Source organism: Chlorocebus sabaeus, chromosome 7, assembly GCF_047675955.1.
Source record: "Chlorocebus sabaeus isolate Y175 chromosome 7, mChlSab1.0.hap1, whole genome shotgun sequence".
In the NCBI taxonomy this organism is placed as follows: Eukaryota; Metazoa; Chordata; class Mammalia; order Primates; family Cercopithecidae; genus Chlorocebus; species Chlorocebus sabaeus.
The window spans coordinates 10,205,476-10,213,008 of record NC_132910.1 but is presented as its reverse complement, the minus strand read 5'-3'; positions in this window follow the sequence as shown (position 1 = coordinate 10,213,008).

Sequence of the window (7,533 nt, the reverse complement as noted above, 5' to 3'; positions counted from 1 at the left end):
CACTATTTCAAAATGAATATATTACCATATTGATAAAGAAAATGATTTTAGTGGGGGGCTTTAAAGAGTATTCATTTGATAGAGCTTTGATTTAGAAAACAATATAGATTTTACTCTAAAAGTCTTTTTACTGAGTCTCAATGGAACGTTAATGCCCATATTTAAGTATCTTTCTCATCTAGCTCAATGTACCAGAGACAAAAATACGTCCATGATAATTTGTAGCGTGCGTGTGTGTGTGTGTGCGCGCGCGCGCGCATATGCTCAGCAAGGTAGCAGATTTTAAGGTAAAAACAGGAAATGTAAGTCTATAAACCTGCATTTTCAGACTTCAGGGCATCTTAACTGCTTTTCTCTTAAATCTGACCTTAGTAGTGTAAGAAAATTCTAACTTTAAACAGCCCTTTTTTTCAGGCTTTTAAATGTGACTCAATATTCTACTAAAATTTTATTTTTTCATTGCAGTCAAGCCTGTAAACAATACTTATAAAAGAAAAATTATTTACTTTTTAAATTCCATGAACCAAAAACAATTATTTCACACTGTATAGGAGAGAAATATGATTTCCATGTTAGATGAGGCTTTAAAGCAGTATTTTCCTACATGTTAAGGTATATCCTAAAGAAACTGTAATACAATATATACATTTAGAAAAAATTGTGGAGATTTGACTTCTATAATAAATATTCATTGCAACTAATTGGCACTTCTCTTAACAGAGTTGTCAAAATATCTGATTGATCATGATTAATTGATATTTATATAAAATTGTAAATTACCAGTTTTTAAATTTTGAATCCTTGATGATCATTTTCAAGCAATGTGATGTTTACAAAATGGATGTACAATGGTTGAACTAATTTACGCTTCCACCAATAGTATAAAAATGTTCCTATTTCTCCACATCCTCTCTGGCATCTGTTGTTTCCTAACTTTTTAATGATCGCCATTCTAACTGGCATGAGATGGTATCTCATTGTGGTTTTGATTTGATTTCTCTAATGACCAGTGATGATGAGCTTTTTTTCATGTATTTGTTGACCACATACATGTCTTCTTTTGAGAATGTCTGTTCATATCCTTTGAACATTTTGATAGGGTTGTTTGTTTTTTTCTTGTAAATTTGTTTCAGTTCCTTGCAGATTCTGGATATTAGCCCTTTGTGAGATGGATATATTCCACAAATTTTCTCTCAGGTAGGTTGCCTGTCCACTCTGATGACAGGTTTTTTTTGTTTTGTTTGTTTTGTTTTGTTTTGTTTTTGTTTTGTTTTTTTGTGATTCAGAAGCTCTTTAGTTTTATTAGATCCCATTTGTGGCGAATCCTTAAGCATCTAGAACCAGAAATACCATTTGTTCCGACAATCCCATTACTGGGTATTTACCCAAAGGATTATAAATCATTCTACTATAAAGACACATGCACAAGTATGTTTATTGCAGCACTATTCATTATAGCAGACTTGGAACCAACTCAAATGCCCATCAATGATAGATTGGATAAAGAAAATGTGACACATATACACCATGGATTACCATGCAACTATAAAAAAGGATGAGTTAATGTCCTTTTCAGGGACATGGATGAAGCTGGAAACCGTGGTTCTCTGAAAACTAACACAGGAACAGAAAACCAAATACCACATGTTCTTACTCGTAAGTGGGAGTTGAACAACGAGAACACAGGGACACAGGGAGGGGAACATCACACTTCAGGGCCTGTCAGGGGTTGGGGGGTTAAGGGAGGGAAGCATTAGTAGAAATATCTGATGTAGAAGATGGGTTGATGGCTGCGGCGAACCACCACAGCAGGTGTTTACCTATGTAACAAACCTGCACGTTCTGCACATGTGTCCCAGAACTTAAAGTATAATAATAATAATTATAATTATAATAATAATAATAAAAGTATTTCAAATGCTAAGCAATTTTGGTTATAGTAAAAAGTTCAATTAATAAAAAGCAAAACCCTAAAATTAAAAAAAAAACCCATAAAACTAAAGTGTTTTACTATTCATAAAAATTTATCAAAAGTAGTTGAAACCATGCTTGCCTCCTTCTCACATACTTAACAATGTGGAGCACCATCTTTCTTTACACACTGGTGAATTGTCGTATGCTTTTTAAAGTTTAGACCGGCTTCCTGCATTGTATTCTTTGTTCTTTCAGTATCTTGAAACACCTTCAAGAGATTTTTCTAATGTGAAAATTTTCTGCCAGCATTACTTCCTCTAGGATATGTTCATTCTGTTCATCACAACTACCTTTCTCATTTATGTTAAGTTCTCTTCCAGTAAGTTTCCATGGCCTTATACATACAGACCTCAGATGACAGCTGTGTCAATATTCCATGGTCAGCTGTCTTCTTATTGGATCTAATTTCACATCCAGCATTATTACTTTTCTTTTCTTTTCTGCACTTTCATCCGTTGCATATTTCCTTCTTTTAATCATCAGTTTTGTAAAATGTCATGTGAGTTTATCATGGGAAGACATAGGGGAGACACAATTTAAAAAAAATGGACGTAGGACTTTCTCTCAACTTCTTATTTCTAAATCAAAAGATATAAATAATATAAACTATAGAGATATGTACATCAACAATGGAAACCCAGGGCAGTTTTCTAATTTGTGAAAACAGGAAATATTTCTGTGTGAGATAGAATGCTCATTGCTAAATTGCAGAGTAGTGTATTGACACATAAATCCATCTGCAAAACTAAAATCAAGACATCTACTCCAAAGTAAAAACATACATGCCAAACAGACAGGGCAATTACATTTGATGAGCAGTTGTGATAGGGTGCTGGTTCAGAGGGAGAAATTAATACAAAGGACATTATTTGAAAAACTGACAAAAAATAACCTATAGGTTGTGATAGTTTATACTATTGTATCAATGCTAATTTGTCTGAAGTAGCTAACTGAAGGGTAATTATGTAAGAATATTCTTGTTCTTAAGAAATATACACCAAAAAAATTTAGAGATACAGAAGCATGATGTGTCAAATGTACTTTCAAGTTTAGAAAAAGACTAATATGGATTATGTACCTATATCTAGATGCAAAACCATATCACTATGATTATGTAAATCTACCTATATCAACATTTATGTCAATACCTATACATATATTATATTTATATATTTCTCTATATTTATCTGTATCTATATATAGAGAGAGAGCATATGGGGGAAGAGAGAGAATTACAAAGCAAAATTCTAACCACCGGATCGCTGGTTAGAGTTTATAGCACATTTTATAATTTTGTTCTTGAAATTCTTTTACAAGTTGAAGTTATTTTATAATGAATAGCTAAAACAAATTGTTTTTGTGGTTCTTTCATTAACCCATATACAGCCAGGCACATATGTTTCATTCTGTTTTTGATCTTTCAGGATGGTTTTAAATAATTTCTTAAATTATGTGAAATAGATCTGTGGTTCTGAAGTCAAAACTTTAAAAGCAAATTTATTCAAGGAAGTTAAGCTTTGATTTATCCAAGTCTCTTCTACCCTTTGCCTTCATGTCCCCCTTAAAACAATGCTTTTAATTTTTATAATTTATATCTTAATTAATATTTATATATGTTTGATTACATTTATATATAATTCTTTAATATATAATATGTACTTTTATATATATGTCATTTATAATTACACACACTTATAAATGTACACACAAAGCTTGCTTTTTATTCAAAAATATATTCTGATATTATGCCAGTGACAGAGAATTCTTCCTCATTCGCTTTTACAGCTATGTAGTTATCATGTAGATATATCAGCTTATAAAATCAGTACTTTATCCATGGGAATTTAAATTATTTCCAAATTTTCTTATGTATTTGTTTTCTACTAATTATAATTAATAATTAATTTAATTCAAAATAGATTTCTAAACTGTAATAGTTTCAGTGCTTCTGTGAAAAGTCTTTTGCATATTTCGAGGGCTAATTTATGTATCACCCTATAGCCTATGTTGCCCATTTGTTTGGTCAAGTATCATTGCAGATGTTTCTGTGAAGGACTTATTTAGATGTGATTAACAATAAAATAAGTAGACTTTGAGTAAAGGAAATTACTGTTTATAATGTGAATGGACCTCGTTGAATCCACTGAAGGCCTTAAGAGAAAAGATGAAGTCTCAGAAGGAAATAATTCTGCCTCCAGACTGTTGTGAGACTCAAAACTGCAACATAAACTCTTGCCAGAATTTGCATCTTGCTAGTCTACCTTCTAGATTTTGGACTTGCCAAGTCCACATCTGCAGAAGCCAATTTCTTAAATCTCTGTCTCTGTCTCTGTCTCTGTCTCTCTCTCTCTCTCTCTCTACACACACACACACACACACACACACACACACACACACACAGATATATATATATATGCAGACACACAGATATATATCAGATATATATATACACACACACACATATATACACAAACACACATACACACACACACACACACCAGTAGTGTGCATATATACACCTGCTGTTGGTTTTGTTTCCTAGGAGAATTTGATAAATAAACATATGTGTTTTTGTATTTTAACATTAATTTTTTGAGAATTATTTTGTATTTTATCATTAATTTTTTGAGAATGATTCTTAGAAGTGATCTTAAAAGTATAAATGTATATGCAACTTTGCTAGATATTGCTAATTTACCTTCTGTAGGTGTTGTGCCATTTTGCATTTTCAGTAACAAATTTTGAGAGAACTTGTCTCTCTACTTCAACAACAGCAAGTCTTCAAATTATTGCATTTTTTTTGCCAGTATGATAATAAATGTACCTGTATCCATATGTAATTTGAATTCAACTTATTATGTTTGAAATTATTTATTCAAATGGTTAGTGTCATTTTAATTATTTTTCTACATATTGTAGTCCATTTTTATTATTACCACTTTATCTCTTCTCTGTTTTTGAAGCTTTTTCTATATTATTTACATTTACCTTTTGTTGCCTTATGTGTATATGGGTGTATGTGTGTATTACTAGTTTGCCGTTTTTTAAAAAGTCTATATTTTCTTAAAACTTCTGGATTTTTGTAAGAGAATACATTTATATTTTTAAATAATTTAAAAAAATGTCATGTTTTCTCCTAATACATGTGTTTTTATCCTTACATTTTAATTTTGAATCTACTTGGAAGATTTGCCATATGGTATGAAAAATGATCCAATTTTACTACTTCCATTTTTTTCTCAGTCGATTGTAGATGCTGAATTTTTTTCCTATACTCAGTTCCATTGGCCCATCAAATTTTTAATATACAAATACCGCATTCTTTAGAATTTTAGTGTGTAGTAATGTCTGGTAGAGTTAGTAACCTTCCCCTCACTATTGATCTTCTTATTTACACTCTTCCTACATGCTTGGTTTTCGGTTATGCCATTTCTCTTAACCCTATTCCATATAATGTTTTATCTTAATCACTCTACCAAACCCATTATTTTCAATGGTATCTATGTCATCTTTATTTTGTTAAATCTAGTGCCTAACTACCATATTCTCATTTTACCATACCCACCTGCAGTTCTTTAAAGAGTTACTATTACCTCCTACTAAACTTTACTTGCTTTCTAGTATACCACATGTGCCTGGTGTTCTGCCCAGATCATTGGCTACTTCTCCTCATGAAGTTTTTTGCACAAATCCCTCTTCCTAACTCAGCTTCTAACTGTGGAACTATCAAAGAAGTTATCCCTCCTATTCTCACATCTAAATCTCTGATGCAATTCCATGTTGTTAAAATTCGCTATAAGCCAAATTCATACCTTCACCCACTCCTGATTGCTAGATTTATATATAGTTCTACATTTCCACTTGACTGTATAAGAAATACTTGAAACTTAACATAACAAAAAATTGAATTATTTGTTAATCCAAAATTTTGCTTCTCTGTAATCAACCCTATCCCAGTAAATGAAACCCATTTCCTTCCAGTTGCTTAAGAAAAACATTAACTTCATCTTTAAGTCTGCTCTCTTATGCCTTACGTTTAATCAATTATCAAATATTATTTGCTATAAATTCAAAATATATCCAGAAATTGTCCAATTCTTTTAGTCTCTGTCACTGCCATATTCAACTAAGCTGGTACCATTTGTGATCTATTCTTTAAAAATGTAATATTTAAAGTGATATCCTGCTTCTGCCCTCAGTCCTCTAGAGTCTATTTCCAACATAGGAGAAAAATCAAATATTTTAATAGGTAAGCCAATACTTCAGAGTCATCATAATAGAGCGTGGTACTGACATAGGAGAGACCTATGGTTCAATGGAAGAAAATTGAAAGTTTGTTAATAAAAAGTTATACATATGGTTAATTCATTTATTTTAAAATTTTAATTTTCATGGGTACATAGTAAGTATGTATTTATGTGGGGTACGTAGATATTTTTATTCAGGTATGCAACATGTAATAATCACATGAAGGTAAATGGAGTATCCATCACCTCAAACATTTACAATTTCTTTGTTATGGAAACATTCTAATTAAAAACTTCCCTTTTAATTATTTGTAAATATACTATAAATTTTTTACTGTAGTCACCCTATTGTGCTAGCAAATACTATATTTTATTTATTCTATCTAACTATGTTTTTGTAACCATTAACGATTTCCACTTCCCCTGTCCCCCCACTATCCTTCCCAGCCTCTGGTAACCATCATTCTACTTTCTATCTCCACGAGTTCAATTGTTTTAAATTTTAACTCCCACAAATGAGTGAGAACATGCAAAATTTGTCTTTCTGAATCTAGCTTATTTCCCTTAACATAATGTCCTCTAGTTCCATTCATGTGGCAAATGACAGGATCTGTATTTTTTTATGACTGAATAGTGTTCCATTAGGTATATGTACCACATTTTCATTATTGATTTGTCTGTTGATGAACACTTAGGTTGCTTCCAAATTTTGGCTATCATGAATAGCACTCCAACAAACACAGGAGTGCTGATACTCTTTGATATATGAATTTCCTTTCTTCTCGGTATATATGTAGCAGTGAAATTGTTGGATAATATAGTAATTCTACGTTTAGTTTTCTGTGGAATGTTCATACTGTTCTTCATAGTGGCTGCATTAATTTAAATTACCACTAACAGTGTTTCCTTTTTTCTTAATCCGCGCCAGCATTCTTATTGCCTGCTGTTTGGATAAAAGCCATCTTAACTGGCGTGAGATAATATACCATCGTAGTTTTGATTTGCATTTATCAGATTATCAGTGATGTTGAGCACCTTTTCATATACGTGTTTGCCATTTGTATGTCTTTTGTTGAGAAATATCTATCCAAATATTTTGCCCATTTTAAAATTGCATAATTAGATTTTTCCTATTGAGTAGTTGGAGCTATATGTTCTGGTTATTAATCTTTTCACAGATTGGTAGTTTGCAAATATTTTCTCTCATTCTATGGGTTGTATTTTCATTTTGTTAATTGTTTCATTTGGTGTGCAGAAGCTTTTAACATGATGTGGTCCCACTTGCCCATTTTTGCTTAGATTGCCTGTGCTT